The sequence below is a fragment of the Oncorhynchus mykiss genome, chromosome 1, assembly GCF_057628025.1.
Source record: "Oncorhynchus mykiss isolate SJ-2025 chromosome 1, ASM5762802v1, whole genome shotgun sequence".
Classification (NCBI taxonomy): Eukaryota; Metazoa; Chordata; class Actinopteri; order Salmoniformes; family Salmonidae; genus Oncorhynchus; species Oncorhynchus mykiss.
Genome location: NC_143022.1, coordinates 23,499,686 through 23,526,160, shown reverse-complemented (window position 1 = coordinate 23,526,160; position 26,475 = coordinate 23,499,686). Strand labels below are relative to the sequence as shown.

Sequence of the window (26,475 nt, the reverse complement as noted above, 5' to 3'; positions counted from 1 at the left end):
GTCCGGATAGATTAAGATGGGGGCTGTAGTGAACCGATGCTTGAGATCCGAAAATGCCCGGTCAGCAGCTGGGGACCACGTGAGCGGAACCTTGGGTGAGGTGAGTGCTGAGAGGGTGGACGCCAGGGTGCTGTAGCCCCGAATGAAGCGGCGGTAGAAATGAGCAAATCTCAGGAAACATTGCAGCTGCACTCTGGATGTGGGTTGGAACCAATCCACCACCACTCTCACCTTGTCAGGATCCATCTGAATGTTCCCTGCAGCAATGACATATCCCAGAAAGGTGATAGTGGAACGATGGAACTCACATTTCTTTGCTTTAACAAACAGCTGGTTCTCCAGGAGGTGCTGGAGGACTTGTCATACGTGGAGAACATGCTACTGAACCGAATAGGAAAATACAAGGATGCCATCAAGGTATACAAACACGAACCGGTTCAACATGTCACAGAGCACATCATTGACCAGAGCCTGGAACACTGCGGGAGCGTTGGTCAGTCCAAATGGCATAACCAGATACTTAGTAGTGCCCGCTAGCTGTGTTAAAGGCTGTCTTCCATTCGTCTCCTTCCATTTGTCTCCTTCCATTCGTCTCCTTCCATTCGTCTCCTTCCCGTATCCGAACCAGATGGTAGGCATTCCGAAACTTCGAGAATATGGTCTTGGTCTCCAGACCAGACAGGGAATAAAGCTGCCCACGAGGCAGTGTAGTGCCAGAGAGGAGGTCAATGGCATAGTTATAGGGTCTATGCGGAGGAAGAAATATGGTGCGGGCCTTGTTGAAAACCTCTCAGAGGTCCTGATACTCCGCTCTGGGGCTCTACCCAACCCCGCAGGAAGACATCCAGGGGCGGGCTGCATTTCCTTAAGGCAATGCGCATTGCAGAACAGGCTCCAACCCAGGATAGAACCCATAGCCCCGTCGATCAGGGGGTTGTGCCTCTGGAGCCACGGCAATTCCAAAACCACGGGTGAATTAAGAAATTCAATGAGCAGCAACCACATGGACTCACTGTGATTCCCTGACACTCGCAGGTTAATTGGAATCGTACTGTGAGTGACCCTGCCAATAGAGTGTCCGTCCCATGCTCTGGCGTCCATGGGAATGGAGAGGAGTTGTGTGGAGATACCCAGCTCTGACACCAGGGTAGTGTCCATAAAGCTCTCGTCGGCCCAAGAGTCCACAAGCACCCAGAGAGATTTCGACCGGTCGCCACACAACACGGGCTCCACTCTAGTTTCATGGGCTCCACTCTAGTTCCCTGCAGCTAACCTGGGCATATGGTCACAAGATATGGCTTGAGCTGAAAAATGAGTTGAAGACTGCATTGCATAGACAAGAATGTGTTTTACTAGAGATGGCTTAGGAGTAGAACAATCCCTCATTGTCTCAAAATCATCCTTGCATCTGGGAAACTACGCCAGGGTGGGGTTAAGACAACAACCCACGTGCAGATAACAGGATGAACCCAGAGTGGCTTATGATGCTCCTTGTTCTGCATGAGGGGGGTTGAACTAACCATGACTGAGCATTGTTAGTGTCAGCTATATGGAGTACTCTGCCTTTGTGTAAAGGTTAGGTTACTCGGTCCAACACTCAAGGGTGAGAGGACGACCAGCCTCAATATTGCAATAATTAATCAATATTAAATAAAGATGATTGTTTGAAGAAATGACCAAGTCTCTCTCAGTACTGAATTTCCGCGACACAAGACGAACTGGCAACAAACAAACAGAAAACGCAGGTATAAATACACAGAGGATAATGGGGAAAAATAGGAGACAGCTGGTGGGGGGTGTGGAGACAAGCACAAGACAAGTGAAACAGGTCAGGGTGTGACAGTCCTGGGCCTGGCCACCGCTAGCTGCTCCTCCACAGGAACCATGGGGAATATGGCACAGGAACTCCATTGTTCCTCTCTCTCTCCCTTTCTCTTTCTCTCTATCGCAGATGTCACACAGGCCCTGTGCTGCGTGATTGTTTCTTTAAAATGTAAACTACTTAAGATCTTGTGAAAACATGCTGAATTGGTCCAGCAAGTAATGACTTTAGTGAAGCTATTTACAGCATAGAGTGAGAGAGACATAATATAACACTGTACAGCCATAATATACCATTTGAAATGTCTCTATCCTTTTGAAACTTTTGTGAGTGTAATGTTTATTGTTAATTTCTGATTGTTTATTTCAATTTTGTTTATTATCTATTTCACTTGCTTTGGCAATGTAAACATATGTTTCCCATGCCAATAAACCCTTTACATTGAATTGAGAGGGGGCAGGAAACATTCAAGGCAAGTCCTGGAGGAAGACTGGGCATCACGACAGCTCTGCCAGCCTACTCTCTCTCCATCTGGTTAGTCTTTAGAGCTGTGAGACACACTGTATGTACCGTAGAGTTACTCTACTGTACTGTAAAAACTCACAGGGGGTGTATACAGGACGATAGCAAATATTTATTTATCAAAATCTTAGCTGACAAAAGCGAAGGATATTTAATTTAGTTCCATTTGAAAGGAAGTTTTTGTTAAATAGCTTTTCCATAGCTAGGGGACAGACAGTAAGGAGTGGTTTAGGAAGTGATGACATTGCTGGAGGATACCAAGACATGAGCCTGTAAGTAGATATGTGCAGCTTTATTCATTATTTTTCAAGTTCCGTCCAGGTGCGATCTTCATTCAAAAAGGTGGTGGTCATTGTTTTGAGGTTCTGTCATAAACACAAAGCAACAACCACCATCATCGTCTCCCACCCTTACAACTATCATATCACACGCTACATTGCCTTCCATCTGCAGAAAATCTCTCAGTGTTGGAATCAGCAAAGCCTCTTGGAGCGGACCCATCAATGACCTTTAAGCTTTAACTCTGAGTTGGTGCTTTTATACCAACCTAAACCCACTTGACCTCTACATCAGCAAGCGTGCCGGAAGTACAAAAGAATGCACCGCCGCAAAAGTGAGGAAACGAGATAATGTTACAGGCAAGATGTGATGGTGAATAGAACTAGCCCGTAATTTCACACCCAATCAATGGTTGCTCAAACCACAAACCCAAGACCTTAACAATACACCTCAACATTTGTGAAAGGAGAAGGATTATGCTTAAAAAGCACTAACAGGTTATTTTAATTGTGACACTCCATTACTGGTGGGAATCACTGGGACCTTGTACAATCTAAGTAGCTTCTCTTAGAATTGGTAAGTGCTACATGAATAAGTGCTATTAGTTATGTGCATCACTAGCTGCATTTACAAGAGACACAAGACAGTTAAAGTCTTAAATGTTTAATTAGCTCTCTGAAAACTGAAGGGATTTTCCACAATTTAGAGTGATAGTTACATAAATAAAGACTAAACATTGCATCATATTTACTATAAGAAACAATGTTCTCATTACATAAATACAACATAACTCCTCATAAATGACGGCATAGGGCCAGATGTACTTTTTGTTTGTTTGTTTTTCGTATCACAGACTCTCTGCATTGTATTTTTAAGAACCTCGAGAGCACAATCGCTCTACATACCACTCAGTAATTCACAACTCATTTCTTGGCACATTTAACCAACATGGAAAATAAAAACAAACAACATCTCTGAAACACTTAATTATGCATTAAACCTTAAAATATTCAGTTACAGGAATATTGCCAAGTAAGCAATCTATCCTGAGATCAGAGGCATATCCCTTGGGATGGACGTAACGGCTGTGGTTATGAATCTTGACAAGTGAGCTGAGCTAACAAAGGCCTTGGGAGTGTGTTCCTGCACTGGAGTAAACGGCATCAAAGAAAGGGGTGTGACAATAATGGAAATTGTTTTGACATCCAGGATTAAGTAATTATTGGATTTAAATAAGAGGGGAATCCCATCCGATGTAAGGTAAAACAAATAAAACCGGGGAATGCATTTTATTCCACAGGCAGAAGTCCCCCCCCCTCTAGCCTCTAGCCAGGGATGTTAAATGTTACGATTACATCATGTACAGTATGCCATCAAATGACAAACGATGGAAACTTGCATTTACATCCTTTTAGTCTATCTGAAAGGTCAGCAATGGGAGACAAGACAAGCTCTCAGATATGTCCTACATGAGGGAAAAATACATTTCTAATAGGAAATGGTAACTTTACAACAGCAGGTCTAGTTTGGACCAGCAGCTATGAGAAGTTTGTGTGTAAACAAGACACTGTATTTCTTTGGACCACCTGTGGCACCATTCCGTTCCCTGCAGTACGGTATTTTTGAAATGCAACCAACTCTGACTAATCTTTTTCCATATTCTCTACGATGTGTTCTTTAATTAAGAATCTTAGATCTAAAATGTAAAACAGCAACGAGTAATCATCGACCTGTGAACCATTTGTCTATTTTTCTATAACTTTCACAAGCAGGTGGAGACAAATATAAAATAAACTCTGACTACACACACACACATACAAACATACAAACACACACACACACCGAACTACAGAGCCTTGCTTGCCATTGAAATACACCTAATCTAAATCAGAGCCATACATTTATCTACAGTGCATTCGGGAAGAATTCAGACCCTTCTACTTTTTCCACATTTTGTTAGGTTACAGCATAATTCTAAAATGGATTAAATTAATATTTTTCCTCCTCAATCTACACACAATAGCCCATAATGACAAAGTGAAAACAGATGTTTTGAATTTTTTGCTAATTTATTAAAGTATAAAACAGAAATAACTTATTTACATAATTATTCAGACCCTTTGCTATGAGACTTGAAATTGAGCTCATGTACATCCTGTTTCCACTGATCACAGTTGACATGTTTCTACAACTTGATTAGAGTCCACCTGTGTTAGATTCAATTGATTAAACATGATTTGGAAAGGCACACACCTGTCTATATAAGGTCCCCGAGACCCCGAGGATTGTGTCGACGCACAGATCTGGGGAAGGACATCAAAAACATTCTGCAGCATTGAAGGTCCCCAAGAACACAGTGGCCTTCATCATTCTTAAATGGAATAAGTTTGGAACCGCCAAGACTCTTCCTAGAGCTGGCCGCTCGGCCAAACTGAGCCATCGGGGGAGAAGGGCCTTGGTCAGGGAGGTGACCAAGAACCTGATTGTCTCCAGACGGAATCCACTCCTCAGTAAAAGGCACATGACAGCCCGCTTGGAGTTTGCCAAAATGCACGTAAGGACTTGCAGACCATGAGAAACAAGATTCTCTGGTCTGATGAAACCAATATTGAACTCTTTGGCCTGAATGCCAAGCGTCACATCTGGAGGAAATCTGGAACCATCCCTAAGGTGAAGCATGGTGGTGGCAGCATCTTGCTGTGGGGATGTTTTTCAGCGGCAGGGGCTGGGAGACTAGTCAGGATCAAGGGAAAGATGAACGGAGCAAAGTAAAGAGAGATCCTTGATAAAAACTTGCTCCAAAGCGCACAGGACCACAGACTGGGGCAAGGGTTCACCTTCCAGCAGGACAACGACCCTAAGCACACAGCCAAGACAATGCAGGAGTGGCTTCAGGACAAGTCTCTGAATGTCCTTAAGTGGCCCAGCCAGAGCCTGGACTTGAACTCGATCGAACATCTCTGGAGAGACCTGAAAATAGCTGTGCAGCAACGCTCCCCATCCAACCTGACAGAGCTTGAGAGGATATGCAGAGAAGAATGGGAGAAACTCCCTAAATCCAAGTGTACCAAGCTTGTAGCGTCATACCCAAGAAGACTCGAGGCTGTAATCGCTGCCAAAGGTGCTTCAACAAAGTACTGAGTAAAGGGCCTGAATACTTATGGACGTGATATTTCAGCTCTTTATTTTTATTAACTTTTCAAAAATGTCTAAAAACCTGTTTTTGCTTTGTCATTATGGGGTATTGTGTGTAGATTGATGAGGGGAAAACATCATTTAATCCATTATAGAATAAGGGTGTAACATAACATTTTTGGGAAAAAGTCAAGAGGTCTGAATACTTATGACACCGATCTAGCCTATGTATAAAAAACAAACAAAATTATGATAGTCATAATTAATCCTGTAAAAAATGTGTTCTTGTAATCTTGACACCAGACATTAACATCAGATGTTGCTGTTTGTTTCTTCTCAGAGTTCACTGCGGTCTAAACGATGTAAATAAGGTTATAAGGAACAAGCAACTTCAAACAACAAGAATAACCAAAGTGTCAGGAAACTTCAAAGTCATATGATAGTCATAATCAGTCATGTAAAGGATTTTGATGTCTTGTAGAAATATACTTAAGCTATCTAACCTGGCCTGTTTGTTTTTTCTCCGAGTTCACGTAGGTCTGCATTGATTCAGTTCCAGTTTTGGAACACATCCTCAAACAGAAAGGGCATATGTGACCCGGTGCTTTGGCAGAGAGGTCAGGGTGACCCAAACAAAGATATGAGCAAGCTAGTAAACAAACCCATGCAGGAAGCAGACTGCAACAGTCCCACATTTATTTGCTTTGTTGCTGAAACACATCCATGATAAAAGTTACTGGCCTGTAAATTTAGATAAAGCCCAAATGTCTTGAACAAACGGCCAACGACAGAACTGTTAGTCCTCAAGAATAAGTGGAATGTAATCACTGAGAGGTCTGGGTTTCGATGTTCTCTGCTCTCTCTCTTTCCGATATCATGTGTGCTGTCATCCTCAGTACTGTCATAAAAAATATTTTGGACAATTTGAATGGAAATCTATTACATTAAGGTACTTCATTGTTACCCAGAAATTGTTTCATTTTGATATAAAAATGGCTGCATTGGGCCTTTAAAGCACAGCTGATACAGCTGATATGACTAGTCTGACCGGAGGAAGAAATACGTTTAGGCTACAGTTGTCGTGAGAGACGTTGAACATCTGAGGATGAGGATGACACATCCTTGCAGTCCAAGCTCTTCTCTGTCCTGGCACCTCATGAAGTTAGGACAGCAGAGTCCCTACCCATCTTCCAAAAGCACCTGAAACACCTCTTCAAAGAGTATCTTAAATAGTCACCTTCCTCACCTCAACAACCCCCCCCCCAAAAAAAAAAATATTTCCTGAACCAGCACTTGCACTTGACCCCCCCCCCCCCTCCTTCTAGCTTCAACTTTGCTGATAGCTACTGTGTTGAGGAAAGGTGTAGTTACTATGCCTGTGATATGGAATGGTCCCACCTAGCTATCTTAAGATGGATGCACTAACCATAAGCCGCTCTGGATAAGAGCGTCCGCTAAACGCCAAAAATGTAAATCTAAAAATGGTTGAAGGTTCACTGGTTCGAATCCCTGAGCCAACTAGGGGAATCATTGGTTGATGTGCCCTTAAGCAAAGCACCTAAACATAATTGCCCCTGTAAGTGGCTCTGGATAACAGCATCTGTTAATTTACTAATATGTACAAAACATTAGGAACACCTGCTCTTTACATGACATAGACTATCCAGATAAAGCTATGATCCCTTATTGATGTCACCTGCTAAATCCACTTTAATCCGTGTAGATAAAGGGGAGGAGACAGGTTAAAGAAGGATTTTTAAGCCTTGAGACAATTGAGACATGGATTGTGTATGTGTACAATTCAGAGAGAGGGTGAATGGGTAAGTCAAAAGATTTATGTGCCTTTGAACTGGATATGGTAGTAGGTGCCAGGCGCACTGGTTTGAGTGTGTCAAGATCTGCAATGCTGCTGGGTTTTTCACGATCAAAGGTTTCTCATGTGTATCAAGAATGGTCCACCACCCAAAGAACATCCAGCATTGGTGTCAAAATGGGCCAGCATCCCTGTGGAACGCTTTCGACACTTTGTAGAGTCCATGCCTCGACAAATTGAGGCTGTTCCGAGGGCAAAAGGTGGTGGAACTCAATATTAGGAAGGTGTTCCTAATGTACATTTCTGCTCGTGGTCCAGAGTCCTGGTTATAGCGTTTTAACATTCTCTGTTATCTTGGGGCTCAGATCTGGAGCCCTCCCCTGTCTCTAACAACCAGGAAATGAGAGGCGTCCATTTCAATTAGGAGCAGCTAATAAATAAACCCCTGTCCTGTCCAGCAGCGTGGCTAAAAGACATTCCTGATACTGATAGGATCTGTACAGTGCCGGCTCTAGCCTTTTGCAGCCAAACCTCAACAGCACGTGCCACCAGGCAAGATCTACCTGTATGCTTTGATTGAAACAAAATACAAGAAAGGTTAATAGTTTGTTAACACCATCTGCACTAATTCGCTCATTCGCTCAGATCTAAATGCAAATTCCAATAAAATTGATTGAGATCAAATTATTGGCATGCAGATGCCATTTGGACAGGGAAGCAGGGGTGTGTAATGATGGTGGCAGGAGTGCGTAGTGCTGGGCAACCAGGCACCCTCAAGCGACAGGGAGGGAGAGCAGGAGCAGGCGTGACCAACTTGGCACTTGACGGTATGAACATAACATGTTCTTGAGACAATATGTGTGGGCGTTTCAATTGGAGGATGCATTTTATGCATACTTTATAATTATATTCAATAGGCTACATCTGTCAGTACAAACTTTGATTGATGATGACATTGTAAAACATTTTGGGGAGCTACCGTTCCTAAAAAAATCTAAAATCTAAAAATCTAAAAATTGTTAGCTGACATGGATAATTGAGTGACTGTAAGTGACTGACATAAGAGAAAATGCATGATGCACTACCAAACTTGCACCTTGTGTATTCTACTATTCTAACTCTCAACAATAAGTTTCTAAAAAACATATATATTTGTTTTGGGGGGGATCTGGGGCCTAAAGCGACAGCGTTTATGCCCAGAGCTAGCTATGGATCTGCACACTCTCACAGCCAGGAGCAATGACAGACAGGGTGTGTCCACTGCCTCAGACAGAGCAGAAGAGCTAAGGGGCTGAAAGACTGACTGGAGGGCCTAGAGCAGGACAGGCCATCCAATGCGATTCATCTCCAGTCTACTCTCTGAGGAAATTGGCCCACCGACCATAACTTACACTAACCCACACTTTGAAGTGGTTGTGAATGGCACCATTTACATTCTTGTGACCACGTGTGTAACAACCTCTCAACTTCTGGGAAATGGTAAAACACAGACCATGGTAGTTATGTTGTCTAAACATCACATGATGAGCATAAAAGATAATGGAGGTGAATCTCCGGTTGACTGCTTCTTTATGGGAATGACAGGAACTGAGACACACAGACCTAGCACAGATTAACTCTAATGAATAGGATTTTTTGAAGACATTCTGACTCACCTATGACAACTTTAACCTATCTTTAGTCCTCCCAGAGGTTTCTCATAACACATCTACAGATTGGCCAGGTTAGAGGAGGATTTGCACCTCATTCAGCTACAGTAATGATATTCTAAGGCCGATTATCTCCTGAACACAGGCATGTTCCCAGCAGTCCTACAGAGCTGTCTGTCTCTATACTGGCCTGGCTGACACTTCTGGTACCACTGCTGGCTGTGCTTTTGATCTACTCGTCAATTACAGCACTTCCATGACAAATATGTTTATTGAAGTTACAGTGCCTTGCGAAAGTATTCGGCCCCCTTGAACTTTGCGACCTTTTGCCACATTTCAGGCTTCAAACATAAAGATATAAAACTGTATTTTTTTGTGAAGAATCAACAACAAGTGGGACACAATCATGAAGTGGAACGACATTTATTGGATATTTCAAACTTTTTTAACAAATCAAAAACTGAAAAATTGGGCGTGCAAAATTATTCAGCCCCTTTACTTTCAGTGCAGCAAACTCTCTCCAGAAGTTCAGTGAGGATCTCTGAATGATCCAATGTTGACCTAAATGACTAATGATGATAAATACAATCCACCTGTGTGTAATCAAGTCTCCGTATAAATGCACCTGCACTGTGATAGTCTCAGAGGTCCGTTAAAAGCGCAGAGAGCATCATGAAGAACAAGGAACACACCAGGCAGGTCTGAGATACTGTTGTGAAGAAGTTTAAAGCCGGATTTGGATACAAAAATATTTCCCAAGCTTTAAACATCCCAAGGAGCACTGTGCAAGCGATAATATTGAAATGGAAGGAGTATCAGACCACTGCAAATCTACCAAGACCTGGCCGTCCCTCTAAACTTTCAGCTCATACAAGGAGAAGACTGATCAGAGATGCAGCCAAGAGGCCCATGATCACTCTGGATGAACTGCAGAGATCTACAGCTGAGGTGGGAGACTCTGTCCATAGGACAACAATCAGTTGTATATTGCACAAATCTGGCCTTTATGGAAGAGTGGCAAGAAGAAAGCCATTTCTTAAAGATATCCATAAAAAGTGTCGTTTAAAGTTTGCCACAAGCCACCTGGGAGACACACCAAACATGTGGAAGAAGGTGCTCTGGTCAGATGAAACCAAAATTGAACTTTTTGGCAACAATGCAAGACGTTATGTTTGGCGTAAAAGCAACACAGCTCATCGCCCTGAACACATCATCCCCACTGTCAAACATGGTGGTGGCAGCATCATGGTTTGGGATTGCTTTTCTTCAGCAGGGACAGGGAAGATGGTTAAAATTGATGGGAAGATGGATGGAGCCAAATACAGGACCATTCTGGAAGAAAACCTGATGGAGTCTGCAAAAGACCTGAGACTGGGACGGAGATTTGTCTTCCAACAAGACAAAGATCCAAAACATAAAGCAAAATCTACAATGGAATGGTTCAAAAATAAACATATCCAGGTGTTAGAATGGCCAAGTCAAAGTCCAGACCTGAATCCAATCGAGAATCTGTGGAAAGAACTGAAAACTGCTGTTCACAAATGCTCTCCATCCAACCTCACTGAGCTCGAGCTGTTTTGCAAGGAGGAATGGGAAAAAAAAATTCAGTCTCTCGATGTGCAAAACTGATAGAGACATACCCCAAGCGACTTACAGCTGTAATCGCAGCAAAAGGTGGCGCTACAAAGTATTAACTTAAGGGGGCTGAATAATTTTGCACGCCCAATTTTTCAGTTTTTGATTTGTTAAAAAAGTTTGAAATATCCAATAAATGTCGTACCTCTTCATGATTGTGTCCCACTTGTTGTTGATTCTTCACAAAAAAATACAGTTTTATATCTTTATGTTTGAAGCCTGAAATGTGGCAAAAGGTCACAAAGTTCAAGGGGGCCGATTACTTTCGCAAGGCACTGTAAAAGCATCCACACTGATAATTTAGCAGCATGCTCTGGGTATTTTAAACATCCTGCTTGCAAAGTATTGGGTTTCGGTTCATTTCTCTACTATAAGAGGAATTATACAACAACTTTACAGAATGGATAAATGGGCAGAAGAACAGTTCAAAGCAGCACCACAGCAGTCAAAAACACCTTGCTCCAAAACACCTCTGGCTTTGAGACGACAGCCAGGCTGTGGAAAATGGGTCCCTTGGTTTGCTCAACTACAAGCCTTTCTTTATGTGCTATGTTTTCCAAAGATGCAAATGTGAACATCTGATTGACTGTTGGCCTATTGAAAGACATTACCCTTTCTCTGGATACAGCATGGGGTTCAGGTACAGGAAAGCATGGCTGGATTAGAAATCTAAACGTTTTTGAAGATTGTGCAAGGGTGATTTTACATATCAAACTGTGAAGAATCCCCCCATGTCAGACAACAAAAGTCTCCTCCTATGAACAAATTGGGGGTGAAGAAGCACATAAGGGCCTCGTTTTCCAGGACCCTGATTAAGCCTATAGGGTTAGGGTTATGCTCAATGGAGAATCCCCGTTGGACATGAATAGGATTCATCTGGGTCCAGGAAACCCGAAACCCAACAAGATTAATGTGCATACTGTACTGTACTACCACATGGACCATAACCATGCTGGCCACCATTGTTGTGTGGATTAATCCATAGACATAGAGGTGTGTTAAATCCTCCATATCATCAGAAGACCACCATTATATTCCAGTCTATACTGATTTCCCCTCCACCACAAATGTGCCCATTAAGAGAGTGTTTTGTATGGAGAAGGATCAGTGTTGGGTGGGATTAGGTCGACTCAGCAACGGGGTGCTGACGAGACTTGGGCGGCCGGCGTTAACGATAAGCGTTAACGATACGCAAGAGAAGGCTTTGGTGTTTGGAATCAGCTAGGATGTAAACACTTGGACACGGCTGGCAACCTCCTAGCGTCATAATCTCTTCCGTGGTACATAGAAACTCAAGAGCCATGCCCCATGGTGTGGTCGAGTTTCAGGCTCACGTCACTTCTCTACATCTGTGTCAAGTATCTTTTAAACCTGAATAATACACAAGACAAGGCCATTTGACAGAGAAATTATACAGTATGTGTGCTGTATGGTGATTATACTGTATGTGTGCAGTATGTGTGCTGTATAGTAAGGTACAGTAAACAGATGTGTTCCTAAATCCTTTCCCTCCTACCTACATTAGTGCACCAGATGGACACAACACAACTCTATGACGAACTCTATGAACTCAATGATGTTTCAACACAATATTTTATGTTGGTTCAGAAAACTCAGTTATGGATGATTGGAATCATTTTTTTGAAAAATACAAAGCATATCCATGGGAAAAACCATGGGATATTGTTCAACCAATTCATTCTACCTTCATTCTCAAGGTGTGGAAAGAGACCATTAGCTAAACTAAATCCATTTTACAGGTTCTGACAGGTTTCCAAGGGAAAGTGAGGAAGAACCAATAATACGGTACATTGTTTTATTGTTTGAAGAATAAACCACCTGTGTCTCTCTTTTGTAATATGTGAGCCCATCATGTTCCTAAGACTGAGGGGCTTGAACCTGCAGCTTTGAAGTCTCAGTCAGAGCCCTATAAGCTAATGGAGGGTAACCAGTCTAATTCTCCCTGGGATATTTACTCAAGGAAAGATAAGTACCCATCTCCTTTCAAAATGCTACAATTGAGGTGACAATGAAAAGAACAAAAACCGCAGGAACAATAGCTGAAAGGGTAATGCCAACAAAAGAGTAAGATAAAAAATTATGGAGAGCAATTTAGCTAGACGTTTAGAATGCAAGAAAACAAGTTATTGTAAGGGAGGGAGGTTGACTTTTGAGATGGGAAGGTAGGTTTCCAAGCCCACCTAGAGAAGAAAGCATCTACATAACCTGAGTCAAAATATTAATAACCTCACTAAATATTCTCTTAAAACTATTGCTTATTCTATTTCTGTTCAAGACTGCTAGAGAAACAGTGAACAACCGAACAACATTAAGTCCTAAATCTGAAGTGTATTTCTCTTCCCCTCAAAAAAACTACAATTGAAAGAGGCACCCGGACACTTTGTCTAGGCTTGGGCCAAAACTACAGCACATTATATCTTGAGCTTCATTTCAACTCTCATGGCTCAATGTGCAACAGGGAGATGGAGAAACCAACTCAGATGTTACCGACTGGACCCTTGACCTCTAACAGGGCTTGGGCACCCAACCAGAGCGGGTTTAGTTTTCGTGAATTAGAAAAACAAATATCTCTGTATCTTTTCTCTGCTTAACCAAACAGTCAGCAACTTAACAATTGGGTTTTGGAGTGTCCCCATTGTGAGAGTGTGTGTGTTTGTGTGTGTGTGTGTTTGTGTGTGTGTGCATGCGTGTGTTTGTGACTATGTGTGTGGTGGGGGATATTTGCGTGTGGGTGTGCGTGCATTCATTTTTGTTTACTCTCTTGCTAACTCATCATCTCTATGGTGGGGGAATGTTGTGTAGGGTAAATGTGTCCCGGGTCTTTGTAACTGGGGAGACCAGGATTAGTATTGACGAGCCCCTGGATTACATGGTCCCTGCTGGGATGTCAAAGAGCCACGCAGGCTCCTTTCACCTCCCCCTCTGAGGAGAAAAGCACCACTGCCAGGGGTCACGCACCATCAAGGACTTGCCTAAGAAAATCAGAAGAGCCTTTGAATGATCTGGGTCACTGTTGACCTGCCACCCCTAGATTCCCATAGATTACCCTGGCCGAGTCTATATCCTGTCAGGTCCTCCTAATCACTAACTACGAGCCCCACAAAAGGACCCCAAACAAATCTGTCCCTCACAATGGGGGTTATAAATTCAAGCTCCACGAACTACAAAGCACTTTTCTGGAGTTGACCCTCAGGAAGTGGAGCATTGTGGTGGAACAAAGGGATCTGGCAACTGTCATTAAAAAATATTTGTAGAACAAGCTATTGTTGTATCACTTCTTGTCTGTAGTTGTTAATATCGTCTCTCTAGACCCTTTTTACGTGGTTGACATGATATACTAAAAGGCCTTGTGTGTGTATGACCTTCAAGATGTTTTAACCAATTTGCCCGGCCTTCTCTATGGCTAACGTGTGCCCTCAGAGTAGTGAGGGTGGCAGCCAGGGAGGGAGGGTGACTCGCTTCAATGGACAGATCATTTGGGATCTGAGCCAGAGGTTTAGTGGGAAATATGAGAGGCCAACCTCCTGCAATCATGCAGTGTCGGTGACTACTGGACTGCGACGCACCAGAGAGCTGCCTCTCAATCCGCGGCAACTGTGTCAGAAAGCTTTGGCTGCTTTCTCTGTATTTATCTTTGGTGATTATGAGTTGTAGATGATCTAAATGCTTTGTACTTTTTGGTCAGTCAGTGTTACAATACAGGTAGAATGTATGCAGGCCACTACTGCCCTCTATGTCTACCCTTGACAACTACAATAAGTCATATAAAGCTCTGCTAACAAGAACAAGGCGTGTGTTACTAAAGGGTCTGTACAGTGTGACAACAATAAACATTTGATAGCACACTAATAAAACACATTTTAAAACAAAAACATATAAAATACATCAGTACCTAAGATAATGCAATGTAAAGTTTTCCTAACAGACTTCTAAGTGCCTTTGCATTAAGGTACTGCTTGTACAGTATGTAGCATGACAGCGTAGTAAAGCCATTATCAAAACAAGACAACAGAATGGTTTTCAGATTATTATGATAAATAAGAGAGAGAGAGAGAGAGAGAGAGAGAGAGAGAGAGAGAGAGAGAGAGAGAGAGAGAGAGAGAGAAAGAGAAAAAGAGAGAAAGAGAGAGAGAGAGAGAGAGAGACCAGGAAACATAGTTGAGGACCTTAAATGTCTGTCAGTGGTATTTTGCCAAGCCCTTCATATAGACAGACAGTCTTCATACAGACTCCTCTATGGTTCTGACATGGTGTCCTATCCCCTGTTGCTCACTCTCTGTACAAATGAGTCTTTCCATTCAGTTGGCTCATTTACATTCTCAGATAAAGGAATTCTGATCCAGCCTATTGACCTGTTACATCGCCTGACATGACTTGATTTCCCTAGATACATAGCCAACGTATACAGTATGTTAAAGCTGTTAGATGTCTGGTAAATGTATCTTTAAATCACATGTGCTTGAAAGCAACACAAGTGTGCGTACAACACCTGATTTCATACCCTAACAAACCAGCATGGTCATAGAGCAAGGTAAGGTCAAAGAGTCAAATTCTGTATCTCTATACATGAGAGTAGAGTATCATGGTCCTTCATTATCTTGCTCTATGTACTCTGCATGCTCTGTTCAAATGGAGTGAGAGGTGCCAGAAAATGACTGATATCACAAGGGCCGTGTACGAATACCCATACTTGCGTACTACATACTTAAACTGCACACCATTTACTCATTGTTGCATTCTATTTAGCAAGTACTGCATAGTAAAAATAATGCAGTACTCCTAGGCCGCAACACAGTAGCGGCTCCTGGCTGCCTGAGTAGGTGGGGCGGGGTCGAATGCAGGTGGATTTTTCCAAATTAAACAGACATGCATCACATTAACCAGCCTGGTCATTGCTCGTTTCCAATCTTTGAAAAGACTCATGCTGGTTATAGGCAGACTATCACATTTAGCCTACACCGTAGTAGAGCATATAGCTCATCTAAAAAGGACTGAAGACAGAAACGGATAATTTGGTTCCATACACGGAATGTACAAAACATTAGGAACACAGCTCTTTCCATGACATACAGTAGACTGACCAGGTGAATCCAGGTGAAAGCTATGATCCCTTATTGATGTCACTTGTTAAATCCACTTCAATTAATGTAGATGAAGGGGAGGAGACGGGTTAAAGAAGGATTTTAAAGCCTTGAGAAAATTGAGACATGTATTGTGTATGTGTGCCATTCAGAGGGTGATTGGGCAAGACAAAATATTTAAGTGCCTTTGAACGGGGTATGGTAGTAGGTGCCAGGTGCACCGGTTTGAGTGTGTCAAGAACTGCAACGCTGCTGGGTTTCCCTTTGCTTCCATGTTGCTTTCGACACCTTGTAGTCCATGTTGCTTTCGACACCTTGTAGTCCACGTTGCTTTCGACACCTTGTAGTCCACGTTGCTTTCGACACCTTGTAGTCCATGTTGCTTTCGACACCTTGTAGTCCACGTTGCTTTCGACACCTTGTAGTCCATGTTGCTTTCGACACCTTGTAGTCCATGTTGCTTTCGACACCTTGTAGTCCACGTTGCTTTCGACACCTTGTAGTCCACGTTGCTTTCGACACCTTGTAGTCCACGTTGCTTTCGACACCTTGTAGTCCACGTTGCTTTCGACACCTTGTAGTCCACGTTGCTTTCGACACCTTGTAGTCCATGCCCAGTCGTTCTGAGGGCTAAAGGGGCTGCAACTCAATATTAGGAAGGTGTTTCTAATATTTTGTACACTCAGTGTATTTATTAGTGAAACCACACACCAACATTTTTCAACTCTTCAAGTCAAAAGGTTATTGCACAGAAAAACGTGTCTGGTGCGTTGCAATTCAGAACCGCTGGACAGCACCATAATAAACTAAAGCAATGATCATTGGGAACGACATCAGAATGACTGCTAAGGCTTGATACACACAGTTGAAGTCAGAAGTTAACATACACTTCGGTTGGAGTCAATAAAACTATTTTTTCAACCACTCCAAAAATTCCTTGTTAACAAACTATAGTTTTGGCAAGTTGGTTAGGACATGTACTTTGTACACGACACATGTCATTTTTTCAACAATTGTTTACTGACAGATTATTGCACTGTATCACAATTACAGTGGGTCAGAAGTTTACATACACTAAGTTGCCTTTAAACAGCTTGGAAAATTCCAGAAAATGATGTCATGGCTTTAGAAGCTTCTGATAGGCTATTGACATAATCTGAGTCAATTGGAGGTGTAACTGTGTATTTTAAGGCCTACCTTCAAACTCAGTGCCTCTTTTCTTGACATCATGGGAAAATCCAAATAAATCAGCCAAGACCTCAGAAAAAATTGTGGACCTCCACAAGTCTGGTTCATCCTTAGGAGCAATTTCCAAATGCCTGAAGGTACCACGTTCATCTGTACAAACAATAGTACGCAAGTATAAACACCATGGGACCACGCAGCCGTCATATCGCTCAGGAAGGAGACGGGTTCTGTCTCCTAGAGATTAATGTACTTTGGTGCGAAAAGTGCAAATCAATCCCAGAACAACAGCAAAGAACCTTGTGAAGATGCTGGAGGAAACAGGTACAAAAGTATCTATATCCACAGTAAAACGAGTCCTATATCGACATAACCTGAAAGGCTACTCAGCAAGGAAGAAGCCACTGCTCAAAAACCACCATAAAAAAGCCAGACTATGGTTTGCAACTGCACATGGGGACAAAGATTGTACTTTTTGGAGAAATCTCCTCTGGTCTGATGAAACAAAAATAGAACTGTTTGGCCATAATGACCATCGTTATGTTTGGAGGAAAGCGGGGGAGGCTTCCAAGCCGAAGAACACCATCCCAACTGTGAAGCACTGGGGTGGCAGCATCATGTTGTGGGGGTGCTTTGCTGCGGGGAGGGACTGGTGCGTTTCACAAAAAAGGTGGCATCATGAGGATGGAAAATTATGTGGATATATTGAAGCAATATCTCAAGACATCAGTCAGGAAGTTAAAAGCTTGGATGCAAATGGGTCTTTCAAATGGACAGTTACACCAGCTCTGTCAGGAGGAAAGGGCCAAAATTCACCTTCCAGCTTGTGGAAGGCTACCCGAAACTTTTGACCCAAGTTAAACAATTTGAAGGCAATGCTACCAAATACTAATTGAGTGTATGTAAACTTCTGACCAAATGGGAATGTGATGAAAGATATAAAAGCTGAAATAAATAATTCTCTCTACTATTATTCTGACATTTCACATAAAGTGGTGATCCTATTGGTTAGAGCCTTTCATTGTAAGCCTTTCATTGTAACCTGAATAAGATATTCAGCGCACGTGACAAATAAACTTTATTTGATAACTGACCTAAAACAGGGGATATTTACTAGGATTAAATGTCAGGAATTGTGAAAAACTAAGTTTAAATGTATTTGGCTAAGGTGTATGTAATCATCCGAATTCAAAGACCCCCGCCACCCCAGTCATAGACTGTTCTCTCTACTACCGCATGGCAAGCGGTACCGGAGTGCCAAGTCTAGGACAAAAAGGCTTCTTAACAGTTTTTTCCCCCAAGCCATAAGACTCCTGAACAAGTAACCAAATGGCTACCCGGACTATTTGCATTGTGTGCCCCCCTCCTCCCCCAAATACTACCTCAATTGGTCCGACCAACCAGTGTTCCCGCACATATGCTAACCGGGCTATCTGCATTGTGTCCCACCACCCACCACCCGCCAACCCCTCTTCTATGCTACTGCTACTCTCTGTTCATCATATATGTATAGTCACTTTAACCATATCTACATGTACATAGTACCTCAATCAGCCTGACTAACCTTTGTCTGTATGTAGCCTCACAACTTTTATAGCCTCTCTACTGTATATAGCCTGTCTTTTTACTGTTGTTTTATTCCTTTACTTACCTATTGTTCTCCTAACACCTTTTTTACACTATTGGTTAGAGCCTGTAAGTAAACAATTCACTGTAAGATCTACACCTGTTGTATTCGGCGCACGTGACAAATAAACTTTGATTTGATTTGAACTCTAAGTTAAATAATTATATACGTAGCCTAGCATACAAAACTAAAACAATCCATATGTTCCAGAGTCCCAGGCGCCGACAGATTCAGAAATCAAAAGATAGTTTATTATTTAGTTTAAAAGCTCTGACGAAGGCCAAGAGAACAGGAAACACTTTTCAGTGAGAAAACAGAAATCCACTTTGGATAAAAATAAATAAAAAATACTTATGTTTTCAAAGATGTAGCCTATGATGCAATACTTGTGATCATTCTAAGGAGAACAAAATATACTTAGCCTACATTAAAACACCACCGTACAAGCTTCGGGCATATTTAAGCAATAAGATATACCACTGGCTGTTTTGCACGACACAACGCAGAGTGCCTGGATACAGCCCTTAGTCATGGTATATTGGCCATAAAACACAAACCCGCGAGGTGCCTTATTGCTATTATAAACTGGTTACCAATGTAATTAGACCAGTAAAAAAATTTTTTGTCATACCCATGGTATACAGTCTGATATATCATGGCTTTCTGCCAATCAGCTTTCAGGGCTCAAACCACCCATTTTATAATTAAGAAATAAGACCCGAGGGTTGTGTAGTATATGGTCAATATACAGTACCAGGGCTAAGGCCCGTTCTTAGGCACGACACAATTTGGAGAGCCATGTACCACAAACCCTGAGGTGCCTTATAGCTATTATAAACTGGTTACCAACATAATTAGAACAGTAAAAATAAATGTTTTGTCACACCTGTGGTATACAGTCATAAATACCACAGCTTTTAGCCAATTAGCATTCAGGGCTCGAACCACCCAGTTTATAATCCCAATTAAGAAGCCTAGTTTTGGCGTTGGCTACTTGAAGAGAACTAGGGCCTATCACTCGCAGCCCACCTTTTCCAATGCATTGTGGAAAAAAGAGCCAAAATTAGCATTACATCCTGGCATTTAAATCATACTTGATTTTAGAAATGTCACACAATATTAGACATTATATTTTTGCATACTGAGAATGTGTCATGCATGATTTCATTGTTTCCTGCTGTTCATTGATTTCGGTAGCACATCCCCATATCTAATTGATCAGCTGTTGTCAAAGCCGAAATTAGTTTGACATCTGGGAATTTAAAGTATACTAGATTTTTGAAATGCCGCACACTATTAAACGTAATTTATTCCATACTCAAACGCCTACTATTTAGGACACAAGTATGGGTATTCGGACACAACCAAGGTCTGGGTATGTGACAAACCGTAACCTAGCAACCCTTCACTGCCCCAGCACCGCCACAACACACCTTTTTTTCACTCACGGAGGTCCTTCCATCACATGACTTAGTATGACCACATCGTACTATAATATATCCTGCGTTGGCACTTCTCTCTTCTGCCCTTGTTCCTAATCAGTAGGGGGTTCCCCTTGTCTCCCTTCAGTTCAATTCGAAGGGGCTTTATTGGTATGGGAAACGTGTTTACATTGCTAAAGCAAGTGAGATAAACAATAAACAAAAGTGAGAAGACACAAAACAACATCAACAAAAATGAGAAAGAGATAGACATTTCAAGTGTTATGTTATCAGCTATGTACAGGGTTTTATCAATGTGCAAATAGTTGTAGTATGAATAATAGGGGAAGATAAATAAAGAGATAAATATTGGTGGTATTTACAATGTTGTTTGTGCTGCACTTGTTGCCCTTTTCTTATGGCAACGGGCCCCAAATCTTGCTGCTATGATTGCACAGCTGCAATATTTCACCTAACAGAATTGGGAGTTTATCAATGTTTGATTTGTTTTCAAATTCTTTGTTGGTCTGTGTGATCTGTGGGAAATACAGTATGTATCTCTAATGTGGTCATACATTTGGCAGAGGGTCAGGCTTTTGGTCACTGTGAATTAGAACCCTGCTCTAGACCCAGATTGAGTCCCACTACTCACTCTCTCTCTCTCTCTCTCTCTCTCTCTCTCTCTCTCTCTCTCTCTCTCTCTCTCTCTCTCTCTCTGTTGTTTTTCTCTTCCTCTCTTCCTCTTTCCCCATTTCTCCCTCTTCCTTTGTCTCTCTCTCTCTCCCTGTTTCCCTCTCTCACTCTGCTCCAAGAATTAACACAAAGAAGAAACCAGAGCTGGCCTTACTCCCTGCATCTGGGACTTTGCGTGTGAACGGTAGTGAGATCCTTGGGGAAAAACACAGGAGACAGTTAGGGACTTCAAAGGGGTCCTGTGTGCAGGTGTGAGGGCCGTCTGACACAGAGCTCTACTCTGAGGGCCCTGTGTGCAGGTGTGAGGGCCGTCTAACTCAGAGCACTAATCTGAGGGCTGCTTGTCAGTTGCACACCCCTGTCAAACATGGAACTCCTTTGAAGGTCTCTCAGGCATAATGCAATATCTTTACATTCCAAACAACACACCTAGTTGGTTGCACCCTCCAGCTTGTACACACACGCACGCACGCATGCACGCACACACACACACACACACACACACTCACACACACACACACACACACACACACATGCACACATACACACGCACACACACACACACACACACGCACAGCAAACACACACACGCTCTTGAATATATAGCACACAGCAAACAAACCCAGAACAATGAACTCATAAACATGTTGTATTTTGTCAAGGAAGGCCTCTATGAGAGACCCACATTTTCGGCCTCCGCCATTCTGTTAATGGTTTAAATGATGTTGTTTCATAGAAAATAAAAATAAATAAAAACAATTTTACACATGGATGGTTTGCATTGTTAATTCAGTCCTCATATGAGTTATTGTTGGTAGATGTAGTCAGTAGTAGTCTCTCTGAGGTGTCGTAGAAATAATTATGGCCCCTGTGGGAACAGATACAAATACAGTGTTGACAACGGAGAGTGTCACTTGGTCCCTTATGCAGGCTTAGTAAATAGAGTAGAGCATGTCAGTACTTCTCTGTCCTATCAGTATGGGTAAAGTACATACATCTGTATTTATAGGTGGCCATGGGTGGCCCTGTGGCCTCAGGGTCACAGTCAAGTTATGATTGTACTTCCACATATCAAATCAACCACAAGGTTCATAACCAGACACTGAGGCTATGAGTCACATGCACAGCACAACATCTCATCTATTCCATCTACAGAGTGGACCCTGGGCCTCTCCTTCACTCTCAACCACCCAGTCAGCCATCCAACCTACCAGCCAGACCTACCCATCCACAACTCCAGTCATCCATCAAGCCAGCCAGCCACCCTGCCAGGCTACCAGAACCCAGCATCAGCATGTGTAACTGATCATAAATCCTCAACCAACACACTCAGAGCAAAAAGCAACTAGCAGGCCATAAACAGATCAGGTACTGCTTATAAAGAGAGAGATAATTAGTCTCACTAACTTCCAATTAACAATCAAAGAGCAAACATGCACAGCATTCTGTCATGGTTATTTCATCATAATTGTTGATGTGTAAGTATGCGCCAGACCTCTGGACCTAATCACAACAGCATCTTGACTTGCATGCTTCCAACATTAATATCAGATACAGGAATGGAAAGTCTGTCTTCTATACTATACTGGTGGAGAATAGTGGAACTTTAAAATCCCTGCAGATATTGCAAGATTGCCCACAAGAGGGCACTGATGTTAACCTACATGCTACAGTAATGACGAATGTGAAACCATGTCACATGGTGAGCCTATAATGTTACACTTTCGGGATATTGCTCTTTTTTTAAAGAGTACCTCAATGAACAAGGAAATAAATTATTTTGATTTCTACTCCATGAGTTTGCAAAATTGTAACATGACATTGTAACGCTTGCCTTTGAAGTGAACCTTCTCATGTAAAAAGGAACTGTCCAACCAACATGTGTGATCATTATTTTCCAGGATGAAGAATACAACAAAGTCAGCTACATTTATTCCGAACCTCCACTATGGGGTTCAACGAAAATTCTCCGACTTCTTGGACCCTCAAGAGAGCTGGAAAGACGTTCTTGTTTCTATACACAAACCCACAGGGCAGCCGAAGTACTCTCAGGTACTCGCATTTAAGGTCATGTGCTGGTCATCTACTGTACTTCACTGATAGGAGTGACACGAAAGTTGTCATCTTTCATGACAAAATTGTTACCTTCTGTCAAAGCTGGCTGTTACATTGCAACATTAGCACTGTAATCATCAGATGCTGGTTTTTGGTTGTTCCGGTCATGGTCTACTCTATTCTTGAACCTACCTTCAAATGACAGGAGATTTGAAGCTGGTGGACATCTAACAGCACTGTGGGAGAGGTGGCATCTTGATGAGCCACAGGTTAATGGCTGCAGCCAGTATTCTGCTACAGGGTATGCTACGGTCAACGTGTGTGTTTCATCACAGAGCTTGTATTGACTGTCTATTCCACTCGCTGGTTTTGATCGTCTTGTATAGATTTCTTATCTATGATTTCACCCAAACATAAAAAACCTCCGCTCAACCATCCCCCAGCCACATCCCAGCCACCTGTGTCTCCAGGGGGAAAAGAGACAGTAAACAACACTGAAACCAGAACCTTGGGAAGGACAGAGGAACAGCCACTTCCAGACAGCACCTCAGAGCAGCAGAAGGTCGAGGAACCCAATGACACTTCAGGTTTGGACTAATGTTGTATGACTTGCATATGCATGTGTTATAACCACTTGAGGTGTTATGAGCGCCCAAAACATAGTGATACATGGGGTTATATAGATTATAGGTTATTTTACTGGTGGTTTAATTACATAGATGTGGTGACAAGAAGCTATTATAGATTGTGTTGAGTGAAATTTGACTGATCGTTTGATCCTGTTCAGAAATGTGTCGCAATGCACACAATATCCAGTAGATGGCAGCATTTGTGCAGTGCTCAAAAAACGATGGTAGAATACCAAGACTGTCCCTTATGAACAGGTTAATAATCCATTGATTCTCAGGTTTTCTAAGGCTTTCTTTCCACTCACTGGCCTTGGTGAGGGCAGCTTTGGAACGGTCTACAAAGGCCTCATCAATGGTAAACCTGTGGCAGTGAAGAAACTACTCTCAGTAGGTGCCAATATTATCTGTGGCAATAACGCTATTCATATTGTACACAGAGTATACAAAACATTAAGAACACCTGCTCTTTCCGTGACATAGACTGACCAGGTGAATCCAGGTGAAAGCTATGATCCCTTATTGATGTCACTTGTTAAATCCACTTCAATCAGTGTAGATGAAGGGGAGGAGACAAGTTAAAGAAGGATTTTTAAGCCTTGAGACAATTGAGACATGGATTGTGTATGCATGCCATTCAGAGGTTGAATGGGCAAGACAAAATATTTAAGTGCCTTTGATAAAGGTGTTCTTAATGTTAGGGTTAATGTTTGGTGTATTCAGTGTGTGTATGAGTTCTCCACATTTAATTAAAAAGCACATTCTAAAAGGATACTAAAACTTCCGTTTCTTACTCTTTTAGATGGAAGACATCTCACTAGAGGAGCTGCAAAAATCTCTGAAGCTGGAGACTCATATCTCCCTCACTAGCTTTAAGCACCAGCTGTCAGAGCAGCTCACAGATCACTGCACCTGTACATAGCCCATCTGTAAACAGCCCATATATTTACCTACCTCATCCCCATACAGTATTTATTTATTTATCTTGCTCCTTTGCACCCCAGTATCTCTACTTGCACATTCATCGTCTGCACATCTACCATGCCAGTGTTTAAATTGCTATATTGTAATTACTTCTCCACCATGGCCAATTTATTGCCTTAACTCCCTTATCTTACCTCATTTGCACTCACTGTACATAGACTTTTGTTTTCTTTTGTTCTGCTGTATTTTTGACTATGTTTTGTTTATTCCATGTGTAACTCTGTGTTGTTGTATGTGTAGAATTTCTATGCTTTATCTTGGCCAGGTCGCAGTTGCAAATGAGAACTTGTTCTCAACTAGCCTATCTGGTTAAATAAAGGTGAAATATATATATATATATATTTTTTTTTTAATTCAGTTCATTCAAGAGGTCCAAATTCTTATGGCATAAGTGTCTATTTTCTCTTCTATTGTCCTATTGTAGGGAGTCCTTATAAACTAGCTGACCTACTGTGTGACCACTTCATAACCATTGCAGCTCTATTTCTTTAACAGAAGCAATAGCTAGTGTGTGCTCAATATCTCAATAATGCAACTTAATGGCTCTCTACTGTAATAAAATCAACAGAGAAATGTCCTGCGAGAATGGCTTTTACTTAGGAGCTGTCCAGATATCGTTTTTTACATTGAATGGATATTACTAGATCTGATTTAGCTTGAATTGTCTTTATGGTTTGAAGAAAAGACTACTGTTTATTTGATGATAGGCTTCTTGTTCCACAGGTTGAAACATGAAAACCTGGTAGACATAATCACCCTTGTTTTGTGTATGCTTACATGTCTAATGGGTCGTTGCCAGACCGGCTGGCTTGCTTGGTAAGCATACACACTGTACAATATCGACATATATTTTTAATTGTAGCTACCTTCATTTGTACATAATCAATTAAATAAAATTGATTTTGGAAGAGAGATGTTTTACAGGTGCTTTCTCTTTAGGATGAATATGTTTGTGTGGTTGTAGGACAGTAGTCCTCCTATGTTCTGGTACAGGAGATGTCTGACAGCCTTGGGAACAGCCAGAGGCTTGGATTATCTGCACAGCAGCAACCATGTCCACGAAGATGACAAGAGGTAACTGGAAGTTTTTAATAAATGCCTTTCTTATGCCACTTGATCAAATATTTGACATTTTAATCATAGTCAGACATGAAAATGAGTCTCCGCACACTCAGGATCAATGCACAATTTTCAATTTATTTAGGCTGAGTTTTCGGTCATCAGACCTTCATCAGAGCATGACAAAATACATTTTAAATTGTGTATTAATCCTGAGTGTGCGGAGACCTTTTTATTTCAGCATTACTCTTTATCCCCTGCACCTCAGCTACGGTCGGATGTGCGACAGATCCTCTCAAAAACCATAGACAGACAACCTTGTCATATCAGTCTCAATAGTAGTTATTCATGAGTTCTAAACATAAGTGTCTGGCTGCAGAAATATTTTTCTGAATAAAGCACTTGTGCCGAAAATCTCTGACTTTGGGCTGACACGGGCCTCGGCCATGCGGTCGTCTTCGACAGTGATGACCGAAAAAAATCTAATCAAACAGTTTTTGGGTGGTACGTTGTACTTTACACCAACACACATCTATGGAACTAAGACAATATGAAGACATTATACAATGTTGTGTGAAAATCCACACCAGCACTGATTTGAATATCACCTGAGTGACACTACATGACTGTCACGCCCTGACCTTAGTTATCTTTGTTTTCTTTATTATTTTGGTTAGGTCAGGGTGTGACGAGGGTGGTTTGTTTAGTTTTGTATTGTCTAGGGGGTTTTGTATGTCTATGGTTTTTTTGTAAGTCTAGGTGTTTATATGTCTATGGTTGCCTAGATTGGTTCTCAATCAGAGGCAGCTGTTTATCGTTGTCTGATTGGGGACCATATTTAGGTATCCATATTCCTTGGGTAGTTTGT

At 41.9% G+C, this 26,475-nt stretch overlaps 1 pseudogene; it reads left to right on the top strand.

Moving 5' to 3' along the window:
* Positions 1 to 297: 297 nt before the first annotated feature.
* On the top strand, positions 298 to 26,161 carry LOC118966627 (interleukin-1 receptor-associated kinase 4-like; annotated as a pseudogene).
* The last annotated feature ends 314 nt before the right edge of the window (positions 26,162 to 26,475 follow it).